This window comes from Grammomys surdaster, unplaced genomic scaffold (assembly GCF_004785775.1).
Source record: "Grammomys surdaster isolate TR1022 unplaced genomic scaffold, NIH_TR_1.0 64, whole genome shotgun sequence".
NCBI classification, from domain to species: domain Eukaryota; kingdom Metazoa; phylum Chordata; class Mammalia; order Rodentia; family Muridae; genus Grammomys; species Grammomys surdaster.
In genome coordinates, this window is record NW_021604566.1 from 6,050,720 (window position 1) to 6,070,821 (window position 20,102).

Genomic DNA, 20,102 nt, shown 5'->3' on the forward strand with positions numbered 1-20,102 from the left:
TGCTCCTAACTTGGAAATAATTTTCTAGATGAGACCAACAGAAAAAACAACTGCAGTCTGAGGAGCTATAGGGGAGGCAATGTCAAATTAGTGAGGACACACCTTCTGCAGATACTGTGAGAATCTGAGTTTCATTGATTTTATAGTAAAATACTCATAAAATGCAAGGAGTAGAGCCTGAAGTAAGGAGGTCTTTTCTTGAACAGCAGTTTATTCTTGATGTGTTTACATCGTGTGCTCATCAAACTCCCAGAAAGCATTAGCGAAGAGGCCTAAGGGAAGTCAAGAGATCTGAACCACCTGCAGGGATCACAGAAGGCAGTGAGATGGCAGAGTTTGTTCACAGTGGAGAGTTGGGTCTTTGGTAAGGGGCTCAATGACTTGCAGACTCAATGACTCAAGGATCAGCCATCTGAGAACTGGAAGCCTGAGAACTGGGGAAGGAAGTGGGTATTGGGAAGTAGTTGTGTCAGGGCCTTGGGGAAAGACGGGGACAGCAGAAAGACAGGGACACAGCTAGGCGAAGAGCTGCTTTCTGGAAACGTAAAATATCTGAAATACTTACAAGTGTTTATTTTATAAAGTATCTCAGGATATACCACAGGGGCAAAGCACATACTTAGGATTTGCAAAGCCCAAGTTCAAACTCCAAATAAAAAAGAAAAAGAAAAAAAAGATTATGTATTATAGATAAAATTACATTAAAAATTGAGATTTACCTGCTATAATATTCTCTAACAAAACTTCAATAAAGTCATTTTCTTCTTTTCTGAATTTATAATGAAAGTCTAGATAATATGTATTTGTTACTAAGGTATTAATTATTTTATTGTGGAAAGGAACAATAGAGGGAATGGGGCCTCGTCTGCTCATAATGGAACACATTAGTTCATGCAGTTGCTAGCAACGCCATTCTTACATGCTGAGACGGGATTGATCTCATTTTCATTCTCCAAACTAAACATCTAAGCTTTATAAGATGTGTGCAGAGCCCCACATGAAATGATCACTTTACATGCAAATTCACAAACTGCTACAAACTGCAGCTATTATTTCCTCTAAGTCACATTCAATGTAGCTTCCGCTCCAATGAGTGTGAGGCCAGATGGGGATGGACAAAACATGATGTGTCTCCATGTCATTCATTCACTTTCAACCAACGAAAGCAAATAATTGAAAATAAATATCACATTCCAGTAGCAATTACTTTGTTCTAAAACACAGGCATTGTTTTTACATATTTTGATTGATATGTAACAAAGGTACATATTTATAGGGTGAGGGCTGTGCTTCATGGACAGTATGAAAGAGACTGTGCTTTAGGATTCACCTAAGGGAACGATAGTAAGAAATGTTAATAAGTCAGCACCCCCTATGTAAGAAAAAACACATGAAAGCCAGTCAGAATCTTGTGCAGTTCAGCATGTGGTGCCTTTGGTAGTCCTTCAGAATTCCACCATCTTCCATTTGCGTTTCTCCAGGGAGAGAGGGAGCCATGCTCTCTCACGTCACCTGTTCCTTATCTAGCGGCTGGTTATGTCTGCAGAGGACACAGCCTGAGGTATCTGATTTATATTTGGTTTTGAGGTTGGCTAGGGGTGAGGCTCACTCAGTATTCTTCGGTTTTTCTTTAGCATGGAAAGAATGAAAAACACATAATTATATTCATTTAAAAAGTTCTCATTTTAAATGGAAGAACAACTTCCATGGTAACCTCTCAGAAAATGCCATAATAGAAACATGCATGATGTATTTTTGTCTGATCATACATCACAGCTTTTTTAAATAAGCACATGAAATAAAAAATGTTTATGCCAGCCGGGAGGTGGTGGCGTGCGCCTTTAATCCCAGCACTTGGGAGGCAGAGGCAGGCGGATTTCTGAGTTCGAGGCCAGCCTGGTCTACAGAGTGATTTACAGGACAGCAAGGGCTCCACAGAAAAACCCTGTCTCGAAAAACCAGAAAAAAAATGTTTTTGCCATCAGCATATAGTTCACAGCTACAAACTGGAGACCTCCCAGCTCCCTGAATTTCGGAGATCTTCAGCTTTGCACTCCATTGGAGGAAAGAGACCCACCACATGGTCCCTACAACACTTTCAGAATGGAAACTTCCCCTAGGGTTTTTTAAACTAGCTAAACCCACAACTTTCCAACGCTCTCCTTTAAACCCTCAGAGTGAAGCTGTGGCTGATTTCAGTGAGAATATAGCTGAAGATTGTGCATGTGTGTGTGTGTGTGTGTGTGTGTGTGTGTGGCTTTCTGTAGAGATGTCCAAGCAAGCTGAGTTCAGAACTCACACACCTTTTTACATTAAGAAAAATGGCTTGGCAGAAGTCTATGATACATCTTGCAGATCCAGAAAGATAGAACTAGCATTTTAAATAAACCGTAGGGTATGAAACAGCAGTCGACTGTGGCTTCTGTCACCTCCAAATAGCCAAATTCTAATTTCTATAGCAACTTGAGTCAGAATTCAAAGCTGTCTTTCAGCTGCAGAGTGCACAGAGCTCTTAGGGAAGCCACCTTTGACATCATAATTGGGACACTTGTGGCTTGGGTTACAAGAGGGCCAGTGGGAAACAGTCTAACAGCTCTCTGGTGTCTTTTGGAATGGTTGGAGACTAGTTGGCAGAACAGACCTTGGCAAATTTTAAGTGGCAGTATAAATGCACTAAAATATACACTGGGCTTCTTTAAATGGATTGCTAATTAATTAGACGTGTGGTTTTAAAATCCCCGGGCTTCCCATTCTCCAAAACAAGCAGTGATGTTGCTTTCCTGGTGGAATGATGGGAGGTGTAAGCAGCATGTAATATGTTAAGTTGAACACTGTGGTAAATGCTCTGAGCCATGTAGTATCTCAGGGTATTGTAATTGAATCCCTGTCTTGTCTTATCATTTTTTCTTCTTCCTTATTTCCTTCCTTCCTTGCTTTCTTCCTTCCTCTCCCACCCTCTGTCCCTTCCTTCCTTTCTTCCTTCCTTCTTTCTGTGACAGGCTATTCTCCCACTAGCAATCCTCATGTCTCAGCCTCTTGAGTGCTGGGATCACAGACCCCTCTCACCATGTCTACACTGTAATTACTTTTATAAAAATAATTTAACATTTTTTTGTGTGTCTGAGGTTTTTTAAATTTTTATTTGCCTGCATGTAAGTATATTGCACTAGTGCCTGTGAGACCAGAAGAGGGCAACAGATCCCATGAAACTGGAGTTACAGATGGTTGTGAACTGCCATTTTGACTACTGGAAATGGAATAAGGTCCTTGGGAAGAGCATCACATACTCTAAACCACTGAAACATTGTTTTACACCCCCTCCACACTTTATATTTGCTTTTTGTGTTTTGCTTCTATCACAAGAGGACTTACTACTCCAAGAAGTTATTGATATAATGTTTTATAATCATATCATTTGAGTATAAGAATTTTTAAAATATCTCTTGACCCTCAAAGTGGTAACGCTACTTTGTAGCTGAATAAATTGAGATTTGGAGAATCTGAATTGTAAAATATCATAGATCATAGAAACACACTTTTAAACCTGAGTGCCCCTTACAGTTCCACAGGTGGCTTACTCATGTCTGCACCCCAACTTCACTTTTCATCAGGTCCATCTGGGCTGTGCTTAGTAAACCTCCAGGTAAGATTTACATTGGCCCAGAATCCCACTTTAAGGACCCTGGCCTGCATAACTAGTGGTAGAAAGGTCCTTTGACCTGTCTCTAGACGGCCCCCTCCACAGCATTGCTCTATGCAGGGATCATCTGCTTTCTGTGGAACTCGAGTGGGGATGAAGAAAGGCTTCTTTCTCTTCTTCTCCACAGTCTTCATCTTATTAACTCATTTAATCCTCAGGCTTGATGTCCCTTTGTCAGAGAAGTCTTCAGTAAAACAGTGTATCATTATTGTTGAATGTTTGTGCATTTGGTTAATGTGTACTTGTCTTCCAAAACCCCAGAGGCCTTGAAACTCCCATCCCTCCTATTTTCCCTCAATCAAAACCAATGTCTCCTCACCTACTACAGTCCTTGGCACTTAGAGGTAATCCCAGGAATGAGTATTTTACCTTTGATGTCTGCTACTCTCATGATTTTGGACAAAGGCTGTGATTTTTTTTATAACCCTAACACTATCTTTTGTATACACAACACACAATGTATACTCTACACAATAATTTTGAGAGACATGTTGAGTACATTAGCAAGCTCATGAACATGAAAGTGATGCTTTAAAAAGTCACTCTCAGCTTTAAAAACCAGGTTGAGCTCACAGATGACACTCAACAATTGTTTCAAGCTAATTAGATTTGATTCCTTTGGAAAAAGTGATTTTACTCTCTCCAGGAAAGTTAACTCTAATAGTTATTTATCTGAGCATTAAAACACCTCTGTTGTTAAGGTAGGAACTTAAAATTGCTTCCACTCTGTCTTTTCACCTCATCCTGAATACTAAGTCAATGAGAGTCAGTTTAAATGTAGTAGAGGTACCTGCCACATGCCTTATGATCCCTTAACATTTCCTGCTAATTCTTTCTTATAAGGCTCTGTAGACCATTGAAATGTGATGGTAGGGTGACTATCTTTGGCTCACTGGAGTTTCTATCTAGAAATGTGAACAGGTAGGTCATCCTTAAACTTCATCTAAAAGATCCATAGATACAGCAGAGAGAGTCAGAAAACAGAATGACTAATTAAAACACATGGCACTCTTTCTATTAGGCAATGAACCATTTACTATTCTGAATTTATAAACACCCACTCTGAATAGCTAGCACATGTCAAATTACTTCATATCAATGGTGCATAATTATAAACAAGTCATTTACAGCTTTGTCATGGTTATAACCCATAACATTTCCCATGGCATATTTTACTTCCATGAAATGATAGATTGGAAGAAAAGCTACTCTCACATATTCCCTGGAAGAGTTTAAGCAATTCCATTTTTAGCATCCTACACTAAATTATCTGAGGTTGTTAAATTTCAGGGCTCAGAACATTTGCCCCATGTGGTCATAGTAAAAGGGCAGCTCAGATCAGACCCATTCAGCTTTGCCTTTTCAAAGCCTAACCACTTGTAGAATCGCAGTCTTACCCTTAAGAAATATTAAATCCATTCCAGAGAGTCTCAGATTTACCAAAAGAGAAGGCATGTGTTAAAACCTTGGCCTGGTGAAAGGAATTCTGTGTTGTTTAATGCATTAAAGAAAGCCCAGAGAAGGCAAAAAAAAAACCTGTATTCAATTTTATAATCAAAATACAGAATTTTTATATTAACCAAGAATAAATTCAGTTTCAAATTTGAATTCTCCACTTTTCTATCTGTGTCTTCTACCTGTTTGTAGTTTCTGGTTACTGGTTTGTTTGTTGTCTTTCTGTTTGGAGTCTTCCCCCCACGTGTGTGTGTGTGTGTGTGTGTGTGTGTGTGTGTATCTGTGAAGTATGTCATGACTGTCTTTAACTAAAAGGTTTGATCTATAATTATTATAGAGCACAAAAATAGAATGGGCAAGGAACAAGCGACGCATCCTTCCACCCAGAAATATTTATCAGAGTTTTACAAGTCAAGGTGCTTTATTCATCCCAACTGACACAGAATATCACTCAAAACCTCACACTGATGTTATCAATTTATGTACTCATGGTGCTTCCAAATTTGGGGAATATTTAATTTATTTAAGGTTGCTTTCAACCTGTTGGCTATATTTTAGCAAATGATTAATATAATATACACACAATAAAATATATACATTGCTCTGATCAGGAATGTGAAAGACTTTGTAGCTTAAGATTAAAGATGTTTATTTAACATAGTTTATAAAAGGTGATTACATGGTAAATCCAACACTTAGAAGGGTTGATTACATTGTTCTCTTAAAGACAGGTTAAACTTGAACAGGTCTAATACACAAAAGATAGCAGGTTAAGTAGACAGCCTTAAATGATCTCAAAGCATATTATTAACTTGGCTAAAATGTCCAGCAAAAGCTTAGTCTTTTAGAGTCAAGATTTATATAACAAGGATGTACCACCAAAATCACCCATGTCCCAGATTTTACTTTCAATAATGAAGAAATTTCACAGCTCTGCTTACAAGGCAATGTACTTTGTTGGCTCGAGTCCATGTCCCTGGAAGTAAGGTACTTGTTCAAGTGGAATTTTGAGGTATAGATCCCCTGGACATGTGCCATAGACTCTCCAAGGAAGTCTAATTTAGAAAGTCAGGTGTTGAGAAATTAAGCAACGATGCTGCTTTGTAAGCTGGAGGGGATGTCATACTTCTCTGAATCTAAAGACCTGGAACTTCTTAACTACAATTTGTTGTTATCTGCACAGGTTAATCTTTGGTCTCTAGGTCTTCAGTATATGTTGTTATAATCCAAGAAGTCATACAGAAAATGGATGAGAAGATTTGTATTCAGAAGCAATGTTCAAAACTGTACGACAAAATATATAAAGATAACAGGATCACATTTCTGAATCGTTCAGGAATGAACTGTTCTTGACACTGAGCAGATGTATTGAAAAGTCCCTCAGCATCTTTAAACTGAACTGTTTCTATTGCCTTAAGCAAAACACTGGAAGCTAGAAAGTTGGAGCCTTGGCTAAGATCTCAGAGGAGTCAAATTTATTCTTCAACTTTCTTATTTAAAGAAAGTTCTGGCAAAACCATACTATTCTGATGATTAAGGTTAGGAACTAGAAACTCTTCTGTAAGAGAAGCTGCTTTCATAGCCTAGCAGAGACTTGAAGTGCCAGGGTCAGGGAGATACCCAGGGGGAACTCCACCCTCTCAGAGGAAAGGGGAGGGGAATGGGGTAAGGATTTTAGGAAGGGGTAACCAGGTGGGTGGAATGAGCAGAATGTAAGGTGAATAATTTAAATAAATAAATAAATAAATAAATAAATAAATAATAAATAATCACATTAAATTAAATTGAGAAAGGGGGGAGAGAGAGAGAGAGGGAGAGGGAGAGGGAGAGGGAGAGGGAGAGGGAGAGGGAGAGAGAGAGAGAGAGAGAGAGAGAGAGAGAGAGAGAGAGACTGCTTTTAGAGCAGGGAAGTAAACCCAGGGCTCTTGTAGTGACTCTTCAGTAATGGTGGATCTGAGCTGAGCTCTTCAGTACGACTGATACAGGAAGAGAGCAGATATGCACCTACTTGACCTTCTTGTGCCTCCGAAAATAATTAGTCTCGTTGCATCCATCTGTTTCCAGTGTTTTGAAAAAGACTGTCAGTAGCATCATTATTTCCATTTTTAGAGTATTGCCAAATATTTAACCTATGGACAATAATGGACTGTTTAGGAACAATTATCCATTGTACCTCACAATTATCAACCCCTTCACTGATGCTCACAGAACATAAAGATGGCTGCAGTTCTAACAGAAGGTTCCAGGAAATATGCATAAATGCCTACTTTGGCTAAACACTGTCAATGTCCAAGGCTAATTTGAAACTGGCACGAGGAGTGAGACTTCAACACCCTGCAAGGCGTCCTGAACAGGTAAGTCTTCGGTCTCTAGGTCTTCAGTATATGAATGATCCTTTCCTCTGCCACTTTAAGCTCTTCTCACCTCTTCCATCTTCTGTCTTTCCTCTCATCCTGTTAGCTACAAGATCCTGTGTCCAGAAGAGTACCTTCTTTCACCTACTTTTTAAGTTTAGACCATACCAACATCCTCTGACCATGTTGCTGAGTGTCAACTATTCAAAAATGGCTCAGTGCAATTAAAAGTATTTAAATGTTGTAAAAGATGTTCTTTCTTAATATAACACTTTCTTAATATAGATTAGGGTTAATATATTTTTTAATAATTATACTATAAAGCACAAAATGTTTATGTTGAGCTCTACTAAGATGTGGTGCTACTCACAGAACACTTCTGACACTCCATGGGGGATTTTTCTCTCACAAAGAACTACTTCTCCACCTCTGTAGTTCTGCATCCTACAATTTAAGTAAATCCTAATATTATCTAGACTTAATATCAAATTCCAAAATGGAAGAGCTTAGTCCCACAGTACTTCAAGGACAGTCACAAACTCCTGACAACTACAACTTCATACTGGGAAGCTAAAAACTCAAAAAGTTCCTTCATCTTCTCTTCAGTTTCAGTAATGGGCCAAAAAGGCCAATGATGTCAGGAAAGCCCTTGGCTTATAAGACCTTCTTTATAACAAGGAATGTTATAAGAAGTAAATCTAATAGCAAGTGCAGGGGTACAGAGCTTGGTACATAGATAACCCTGGGTAATACACTCTGACTTATGATGCTGGGCCTTGCTACCTCTTAGCACATAGCTCTCTAACCTTATTGTAGGGCTTTTGGGAGAGGTTCCTTTGTATGGAAATGAAGTTTAATTATTCAATCAATCCTTCTCATCTCCTGAATATTAGCAAAACTGTAAACAAATGGTCTCGGTTTTTAATGAAACTTTGGTCTCCCTAGCTGCTATCTCTCATCCCAAAGCTATTCAGGAGTGTATCCAGAGATACCTTATTAGAACAACATGCTTCCTATCACTCCAAAATTTCCAAGGATTTAGGAGTTCTTTATCAGAAACCAGCCCCTCCCCCCAAAAAAAATGTCAGCCTAGGTACTGAGAAGACTCTTCTGGAAGCAGAGTAGAAGTTGTTCTGGGTCAAGGGTTAAATATAAGACCCCAATACATCTAGAACTAGTTCTTGTCTAGTTTAGTCTCCTTGCATACTTGTAAATATTGAGGCTGGGTCATGGAGTGACTGGGCAAGGGACCACAAGGCTTCTCCCTCATGTCTCTGTTAGTTGAAGGACCCAATTCAGTGCCCAAGACACAAACAACTCACACATGCTATTATTCCTGCCTCTACTAAAGGCAGGTTGCACAGGTTTATTTTGTCTTGTAGGCCAGGCTGCAAGTTGGAGTTTGATTTTTAACCCAGATTTTTCTGGATTCTCAAACCTTAATATTGTTTGATTTTTTTAATGCCATATAAATTGTTTTCATTTGTCTTACATAAAATTCAGTATCTGTGAGAAAACATTCTGCCAAACATTTAAATGGGACAGTCCAGAAGTTGAATCAATAAAGACTAGATTTCTTCTCAGTTAAAATCTCAGAGAGCAGCCTATCTTTTCCAACAGTTGGTGACTTAGCTTCTCCCAAAACATAGGTACTTCTATCAATTTGCTCCTTCTTCTGCTTCCCTTCCCTATCCCTTTAGCCTAAGCTTAAAATGCTTTTATGTGGAATAGCCTACGAATATTTGTGTTTAAAATAAAGCAGCAAAAAGGACTTTAAAGCTGGATCTGTACAGCAGGAAGGATAATGTAGCTATCACTCCAGTATCATGCTTCCTATCATTATGAGCTACATGAGGAATCAAGTACCCATGGAATGCTGGAGGCACCCAGCACATCCCTGAACATGATTAGCATCATGCTATGAGCACCTTGGCAATAATCTGGGTTCTGAAATATGTTTTGTTTTTTAGCCTGTGATTGACACTGACTATTGTAATTCCAATACAAATAATCTAAATCTCTATACCTGCTTATTTTAGGGAAAACCATGCCAGGCCACTACCCAAAGTTAATTGCAACAAAAGACAGACTTTTTCTGGAATAAATGTATACCATGAACAAGTAGCACTAAAATTTTTGTGATTATCTATTAAGCCAGATGTATTCCTTAAAATGTCCTTCACTGTTTACTTTTCAAAAATGTCCAGATGCAGCTGCAAGAGCTTCTGGTACCCTTTAGAGGGCAATCATATTTCAACAGAAGTTTTTAGATCAGAGTCACCAGGGCTTAAATCCTCATTTCATCAGGTCTCCATTCTGACCAGAATTAATGTCTTTATCTAAATCTGTTTTCTTATAGATTCAACAATATTATGTATAACATAAATTTCTGCTAACATAAGATAAAGTCAAATATGGAAAGTTCTAAACTCCAAGCCTGGCACAACACAAGCCTTAACAAAACTCAATTTTTCAGCACCTATAATATCTATTGACAAGTGTGCAAGCATGTAGTTGCATCAGTTCTACTCTTTGGACAAATAAAGGATCAAGCCCTTGAATCTGAGGAGGTGCTCCAGCATGTGTTCGACACTAAGCCTGATTGACCTGAGTTCAATCTCTTTATTCCAATGATGGAAGTGGGAAACAGATGCTACACATCGTTCTGTGACCCAACACACACTGTGGTACACACACATGCATACATACACACAGTAATAAAGCATTCAAAAGGACAAAGCCATTGAATCATGAAATCCTTTGTACTCTTAGTGGTGAGATTCTATAAAAAGTGACTTTATGATTTGGGCCATCATCAGGAATGGTTCTTTCTAAGATAAAGAAGTATAGTTTGTTTGAAATTCAGGGAAGGTCTCTAACCACTAGCATTTTTCTTTATTGAAAACAGGTTAACGGAACAATTTAGTGTTATATTTCATCATTTCAAATGGGCAGCATAGTTTGGAGTTTTGCTAGGTCACTGAGTGGTAAAAATTGTCCGCAATTTTCTGAAGACAATAGTTTAAAATTGACTCCAATTGGTGTAATTTTCCAGACACCCTGGCAAACCTGACCTTTCTCTAGAGACTTGACTAAAGCAAAATATGAAAATGGCAACATTTCAATTGTAAAGAGCAATAGATCTTCAAAATTTATTAATGCAGGCACAAGCAATGTGAATATGAGAAAAATGTATTGAGCAAACCTACTAGTTAATTGCCTGTGGTATCCTAGAATGGCAGTATCAGGTTCAAATTTCCTCTGGGTTAAAATAGAGGCAAAACAAATCATAGAGGAAAGAATGTGGAAAACTTCTGCTTCACAAAGCAAAACCTTAGGCACATGTGGTTTGTGACTAGACTGGGTTAGGAATGTCTGTAAACAAGATTAAAGGGGGTTTTAGAGCTGCCTTTTCCAGCCCTGTACCTGCCCTGCTCTCAAACACTTTTCACTGTTCAATAGTCAATACTAGGAGGTTCCTGCAGAATAGTCATCTCAAAAAGAGTCACCTGCTCCACAATTCTTTGCTGTTGCCTCATTACTGATAAATTCCACTGCTAAATCCCAGTGAATCCTATTATAGTGTGCTTACTTGTTACATTCTAGCTAGGTTGTAAAGCATAGCAAACAGGAAGCAAGTACCTAAGACCTTTTATGTTCAGACAAACTGATAGAACCAAAACAGGAGACAGGGAAGGAAGATAGAATAGGAAAACAGAAGACCTAACCAAGTGATGACTACTGTTCACGATAAGCCAGGGTCTCAAAGGGTGCCTCTGCTTAAGGTTTTCATGGGACCAAGACAGAAGTAAATAACAGGAAAGAAAAATGTCCCACTTGCAGTGACACTGGCAGATTCAGTGAAGGAAGCCCTTAGCACACCAGCATGGTGACAGCATGCCCTGTCTGAATGTATCTGATCTGAAGACAGTCTTCACAGGAACAGAAAATTTGAACAGCCAAGGCCCCTGATGATAGTTACAAAGTTTCTTTCTTAAGTAAGAGTGTTTTTCTAATTCTTTTGCCATTCATTAAAATATGATAACATTCCATGTTATGTGTATGAATTTTATGATATGAAGGCACACTCTAACTTTCATTTCTTTCTTACATTGCATTTGTTAATGCAGTGCATTTTCTCTTCCTTTTCTTGAACAGTAGCACTTCCTCTTTTTGTGTGAGTAAGGCCATTCATTTAATCAAAATGGTCTGATGCAGGATATCCCTCTTGTTCCCTGAGTCTGGACCCAGTACTATATCCATCTTGGCTTTATTGATTCCTAGCACTTTCACCTGAAATTTTATTAGAACTTTTTCCTCTACTATCAGAATTAAGAATAGGCATTTAAACCAATATTTCATTCTTCAAAGAAATCATATAGTTTCACATTAAAGACTAAGCTACTCATTGCTAAGTCACACAGTTGTTTCTTTAGTTAATTAACTTGTTTTCCTTGTTGCCCTCGAATGTTTAACTGCCATAATTTATTTGTTATCTGGTCTTCTGTCTATAGAAATGATGCTTCAGTCCATAGTCATTGAATATAAATGTCCTGTGTCTTCTGGGATCCATTCACGAGATTTCTGAAAGGGATGTGGTGTCATATCAGGAAAGCAAATGACCGTAAAACAGCCTTTCTTCTGGAAAGAGAGATGTGGATCCTCTGGCCTGAGTGGAAGCAACTAAGAGGGTCAAAAGGGAGAGGCAGGTCTAAAAAGGTCAACAACGACATCATTTTGACCAATAATTTTCAAATTTTGTTGCAACTGACAGCTGAGATTCCCCACAATGCCCTTCCATCTGCTGCTGGTCAGGTTTTCGCTATTCCCCATTCTGTCTGCTACATCTTTGCTCATCTCCACCTAGCTCAACGCTTGCGCAGTACTTCACTTTCATCCCTAGCTTTTACATGCTGACACTTGGCTCAGCCTCCCAGATGCAGACCAAAGTGTTCCTCTCTGTGGGTCTTCTCAACACCCAGGTCTGGTAGCTGGTCCTCTTCCTGTGCTACATTTGTTAGCATTGACTGGGAAGGCTCACCAGCAGCACGAAGAAGACTGAAGATTTCTCAAAACACAGTTAGCTCAACTCCAGACAGGTTAGATAGTGGGATATATTCCAAAACTTATTTCATTTACTCACTACATCCTATGGCCTGAATAAACACCATAAATTCACTCTTATGCTCTAATAAGACAAGTTTATATCTGCAGGGAAAACACTTTTTCCATTTGTTGATATTCACTTTAAAAGTTCAGTTTTGATAATAATATATAAAAATATAAGGTGTAAAGATACTACCTATACATCTAGCACATAAACACAGTGGCTATAGCTTTTCTTTAACCATTCTTTTTTTTTTTTCATGTTGACAAAACAGTTGCTCACATTTATGGGGAGCAGTGTTTTAATTAATAGACACATACAATGTTCAGTGATTAAGTCAGAACAATCAGCATATCAGTCAAACCTTTATAGTTTCATTTTTAATCATGTGTGTATTTGTGTGTCTGTGAATACATACCACATGTGTGTTGGTGTACACAGAGGTCAGAAGGGTCAGATCCCTAGAGATAAAGTTACAGGTATCTGTGACTGTAACTTTATGTATAAATGCATGTTCATGTGTACATGTAGGTGTGTTTGTATGTGTATGTATGTGTAGAAACCAAAGGTTTTTTTTTCTTTTTTTTTTTTTTATTTTTTTTTTTTTGAACATGAAATTCTTTAACCATTCTTGTAGTGGGAAGTATTAGAAAAGCAGACTGCACAGTCTTGCTAGTTCCCAGCCACCATGTTCCTGTTGGCTTGGAGCACCACTCCGGACCCACAATATGTTGGTTTGGCGGCTGCCTCCTCTGGGCTGGTCAGCTCCATGGAGTACATGGCTCTAAGCATTGCTCAAGGGCCAACTCCACCATGCCCATGAGGTAGGTATAACAATTTCATTACCTGGTAGAAATAAGACTCTTAATGTTTAAGATTAACCAAATGTATTTATATATCAGCAGATAATCCACAAGATGCTAACACAATTAAAATTGTTAATCAAAATTACCTAATCTTTATATGAATAACTACCTGCAACTGTTAGAAACAAGTGGATATCCGCAGCCATCTTGCTTCTCCTCCTCTCCTCCTTCCCTCCCTCCCAAACTTTATTGCTCCACCTCCCCTTCTACTGCCCAATCACCATCTCTAGCCTTTATTTTACAAATTAAGGTAGAGAAGGTTCACGCATCACCTGTATACTGATTCACTCCTCATCTGCAGCCCCTCCTGAGAAAGAGGAATTAGCATCAAAATACAAGACCAGGGCTATCCACAACACATTCTCACAATTCCTTCAGTTCCTTGGACTCCTACTCTATACCCTATGTAGCCCGTGACTTTTTCATTTGACACCCTGAAAGACACAAGACTTTGTTGGACAAGTAAAATAAATTTTAAAGAATAAAGTTTTCTAGAATATCTTTTTATGACTTTCTAGAGTTTAATGTGGAGAAACCTGAGGAACTAAGATAAAATCAGGGCTTATAACAAAGAATTAGTAAAATATACTGTGAGAAAGCAATGTCAGTAGGTTTTATGAAGTGATCTTCTTATGCATACTAGACATTGAGGGGCTGTGCATTTCACTTAGAATGAGACACACAGAATGTAATTAACACACAATCTAGAAAGATTTTAGAGAGTGAGGGATATGTCTCCTAAATCTCCTAGTAACATCTTGTCGTGATGTCTTTCCTCCAGGCTTTTATCTACAGAAAGCTTCTGATGACTTTCCTTCTATGGACCATTTCTGTGACTTCTAGCATTCTTTTTTGCTTAGTATCTCCAAAAAGTCATTCAAGCCTGATCTGGACCCTCATACTTATTCCACAGAATAATATTGCATTGTAAAATACATCTGCCTTTGATACAGATTGCCAAATTAATTCTTCCCTAAAGTATGCATCATTTGTAATGTATCAGCAACATATGGAAGGGAGTGTCTTATCAATTTCACTAAGTATATTCTTTTCAAGTCAGAATGGGAATTTAGCTTGATAGCATTCATAAATCCTTTATTGTACTCTGACTTGGTATATAGTTCTTTGTGCATACGCTTTATTTTTAGAGACTTAAGTCACTGAAGGCAGAAACACATTAGCTGATACTCCTTTTCCTTTTACAGCCCCTAGCAGAGTCATGCATTTAGAATGTGTTTCATGGTTTTGGAGAAGCTTACGTGAAAATATATAATATTTTATAAATCAACAAATGAGCGGGGAGAAGAAAAGAACTACATTCAAGATATAAATGAAGGAAACTTAAGAGATTTTTCATGTACAAATAGCTAAACTCTATTCTATGATCTTATTTTTTCTGGATGTGAAGGTTCACTCATTATTCATATTTGCTGTTGGTGCATGATAAACCTACATCCACCAATTCATAATGTGGTTAACAAGACGATCTTGAAATTATGTACATCAAGGAAGCACAAAGAAATTAATTCTATACCAAGTATAGACCATGACTATAGGAACAAACAAATCTTGGTAATAGATATAAAATGTGATTGTCTTTTCAGAAACTTCAAGCATCCTTTTCTGGATTTCAAGAGCACTACATTGGGGTAGTCTACAGGGCTCGTGTATGTGGTATATGTGCCCTGTAAAGTGATATGCTTGACCATTTTAAAAATAAATAGTTGAATGTCAATTAGACATGACAAAATCACTTCCTATGTCTGATTCTGATGGTGTTGCCTATCACATCATCCTTTGTACTAGTCACTGGCTAAATCTTACTCTCCCCAATGTTCCATCTCTTCTCTTTTATGAGTTGAGGACATGGCAAGTCTCAGCCCTCACTAGGCCTATTAACCAACAAGGGGCTTGCTGGCCTCATCCAGTGAACAGTAACACTTGATAGGAAGCCAGGATTTCTCTTCATTGAGTCTATCTTTCTACCATGGACTTCCTCTATATGCTGTTCTTCTTGTAATTGTAATACATCTCATCTTCTTGATCTCTTTTCCAGCCTTTGCCCCATATGCCATGGTGATGCTTTACTTTCAGTGTCCTTATGTCCCATATTTTTATTACGTTTTCCTGATTTCCCTCAATCTTGGACCTTGTCAATTACTGTTTTTTTCCAAAAGTGCCAACCTGGGTTTTTTAATGCTGTCACAGGACCTTCCAGGACTTTAGCTTTGGGAACACTGCTTCTGTTGTCTGAATTTAGCCTTCACAAACCATTCACCTCTACTGTCTCATCTTGCACAGTGATGACATTGGTCACTTGAGAGAATTTTGACTCCATTGCGCAGAAATTCTGTTTCTCAAACTCTCCTTTTTAGACAAAAACAAAACAGCTATATTTGTGCCCTAATCCTTTCATTACCCTGAGGAGCCTTTTGTCTTTGCCCTAGTCATTCATGTAGTTTACTAGCACATTGTGCTGTCTGAGTCTTCACCACCATTTCTCCCAGGCATCCTGTTGTAAGATTGAGTTTTTTCTATCATAAATGATCTCACTCTATTGTCTCTTATTCACCACTCATATTCTTCATTAAGTTCATTGTTGATCTATTTACATTTTAAAAACAGTCAATATACATTGCAAAATTTAAAGCATAATGCAATGATTATAGTTAATATTCCAAAGATATAGCAAAATGAATATATGGACACAGTATACCCATATCAAATACTTCATGTCCAAGGACTGTATTTAACAATTTCACCTATGCTTGAATATTAGTCAATGATTTCTGTTGTTGTCACTGTTTAGTAGCTAAAAGCACTGAAGACTGTTTTATGTGTTCATTATGTCAGTGAATTTATAATAATAGAAAATAGCAAATACATTTAGGGTCTTGTTGACACGCATAATGATAACTTAGGACCTGCCTTATTAGAGGACTTCGGGGATTTGTTGGTCCACATTTGGCAGAACTTCCTCTGGAAAAAATACAGACAAACAAGGAAAATGGTATTTCATACCTCCAACTTCAGAGGATGCAACTCAACACTTGACAGACTTTTTCATTTGTACTAACACAACACACCTGAGAATAGTTCTCTAGACTGTGTCAAGTGCTGAGATGTTATCATCTTTCCATGCCTCTTGGCATGGGAAGTTCTCAAACATATTCAAGCTGTTCTGTAGCAAGACTTGCTGCTTAGGTTATATGACCTTATAAATCCCAGATCCCAGAGGTGACTGTAATAGGAGAAAATTATGCTTTGGGCTTCTATGGCAACACTTCATAGGAAAATTACAATGCAGAATTCCTATGATTCTAGAGCAAAGCTACTGTAAATTCATCTGCAACTTGCCAACTCAAGATACAACTACAGATGTGGAGCTAGACTCTGGTGGAAACAACTTCTCACTTTTAGTAATCAAGTGGTCCATGTAGCCTAAATGTTCATCATATTATTGATCTGGCATTCAAAAAGAAGTCAGATAAGCTCAATAAGAATCCATCATAAGGACAGAGTTCAAAAACCCAATATAGTGTCTTTCACAATGAACAAAAGTTGGTTGGCAGAAAGTAAGTTACAAAGAAGTACATTAACTCTAGAAAGTTCAAAACTCACTGTTTATATGAAATGATTTTTTCTGGATATTCCTCTGCCTCAGAATCTCACCTGGATCTTCTCTCCAAATGTTTACAGCAAGTTGGATTCACCAAGGAGACAGCCACACAATACCTTCTTGGAAAAAGGGAACAGCTTCATGAGAAATATCTAACAATGAACATATGATCTACCAATTCTACTAGGTGAGAAATCCTTAGAATCTACTCTCTTGATAGAATGATGGACTAGAAAGGTAAAACTGAGGCACCAGCTCAGAGTCAAAAGTATATGAAGATGAACAGCAATCTTACAAAATGAAAAGCACAGCCTAAGCTGGTAAGAAATCATCACTGGGTCTGTAGCTACATTCCGTGGATGACTTAGGTCTAGGTATCAAGAATTAAAAGAAACAATTGTTATATTATACTTATTTTCTGTAAAATAGTATACATTATGTTATTATATTTATATTTTTTGTTCTCAAAATGTGAGATCTCTGTCTTGAAATGTCGCAGTTACATGACATACAAAGTAATATGCTTTCAAGAAAACCACTACCTAGTATATTAGATTGCTTGTGCATGAGTCACTAGGCAAGGAGAGGAAGAACTATGGCTGGAATCAGATGATGCATTGGAGTGTTCTCTGACATGCCTTTGCCTGACATTAAATGCTACCCCATTGTGAACTGTGAAGAGCAAGTTATTCAGACATTCAGACCCTCAGAAATAGAGGTCTCGAACAAACCAAAGCTGCTCTAGCCAGAAGAGCAAGGAGAACTTAGAATGATTATGAGGAAAGAAAACAACTGGAATGGAGGTCATTTGCACCAGTGGAGGACATAGTATTTCCCAGAAGTCCTTCTTCTAAGTTTACTTAGGAGAAGAGACCTTGTAAAAGACCTGCAGTGAAGACTACTCTAATACATCTACAAAGAAATGAACTTAAGATGTTCAAGGCTAACCTAGTACATAACACATGATGTAATAACCTAGTGGATACAGATGATATTACTAGTGTGTTCATTTTATTAATATCATAGCTTTGCACTGGATGACAGAAAAGGAAGAAGCAATAAGAAATGAAAGTAACTCTCCAAAGGCAGTAAACGCAAAAACATGCTTAAAAGAATAAAATACTCAGAGCATAGTCTAGTATACAGAAGAGTTGAACATGCACAAAAGTAGAATTCCACCTAAATATTTATCAACAATTGCTGTATATAGTTGACCCTAAATTTGTTGTTAATTCCATCCAGCTGGATTAGAATAGAGATTTTAAAAATGAATTTTGACTTGTAGATATAGCTAATAGGAAGGCAGCTTAATGATGAAAATATATAAAATTAAAATGAAATGTGATTTACTAGATGTTTTAAAGATTCTTGAATGAAAATAAAATTCTGTGATTAAATATTAAAGGGAAAAATGTGGAAGACTGTTACATGGGTATAAAAGAACTGTTGTTTTAACTCATGAAAAAACTCTTCTCAGCAAATAGAATTCCTGCCAGTGAGATGACAAAGGAAATGTAAAATTAAACATACCAAAGAGGAAAATCTCTAAACATTCAAAAATGTATTCTTAGTGAAGGAACACAGACAAAACAAAGAATTAAATGGCCAGACTCCCAAAACGGTGAATGTATATGAAATAGTCACTACAATTTTGTGAGGAATTGTACACTTTCGGTGATTTGGCAAAACATTTCTGAATTGTAACGAGTATACATTCCACTTGATACAATAAGTTGATGTCTATAAATTTATTGCACAGTAGAAGTCAAGAGCATATACAGAGAATCATGCACACCATATTTTCACCAAAGTTATACTAAAAAAAACAACAACAACCAATAGTCTGGTAATATGAAACGTTGGAGTATAAATCCTGGTATGCACATGTGAAAAGAACACACTGAAGGCAGTCACATGCAAGTGTAATAGACAGACTTTCTGACCTGCTGGAGGCACAGGCAAGGGGAGGGTGGGAAGCAGATTTCCAACAGCGCCTGCAAGGTACTGACTTTCCTTCTTTGTCAAGGAGATTCTGCTGGAGCATAGCCACATTCCCTTCTTTATGTCTTGTCTGTTTTCAAACTGAAACAGCAGACCAGCGGATCAAGACAATCTGTCTGTAAAGCCTTTCACAGAAAATGTCCACTGATCTCTAGCCAAAGTGTGCAAGCAAAATAAGGAAAACACATCCATAATATCTAAAGAGTTTCTGGAAAGGAATATTTATAATGACTTTTTTTCCTTGCTACATTTCCTAATCCATGCATTCTAAGACATTTTTCCTAGTATCTTTTTACTTGAGAAATAGCAAATAGACCATGATGCTTGAAACATCCACATGTTAGATGGTCCTGTCAAACTACATAGTCAGAGAATTTCCACATACAAATATCATTTGTATAGAACATCAGCACTGCCATCTATTACATATCTGAGACATATTCTAAGAGATAATTATATATTTTTCTCTAGGAGGATATAATTATATGTGACCTATGTTTGTTTTTTATTTTTTATCAAAATAAATATGTTATATAATTCAAAATTGCACAGACCATGACATTTACAAGATTCTTAAAATTTTAAATTTGATTTTCACTGATTTCTTGGGACTGCTTGGTGTTACATTTAATATTTTTAACCTTTTTAAATCTTTTTTAGCACAAAGGAAAGCTGTTTTGGAAGATTTGATGATAGAAATTATCCATATTGCTGACTTCAACGATTAGGTCATAAACTAATCAAATACTTATCTTTCGTTATCTGCACTTAAAATCCTATGAATACCCCTTCACCCAGGTCTCTATGTAAATCTGAAGAACTGCTCTCTGCCCAGCAGACAAGTGCTTGCCTGTCATACAATCCTAAAGGAGATAGTTTCAAAAACTATGGACATACAAAATATAGAGGGCTTCCATTCTTACACACACACACACACACACACACAGAGAGAGAGAGAGAGAGAGAGAGAGAGAGAGAGAGAGAGAGAGAGAGAGAGAGA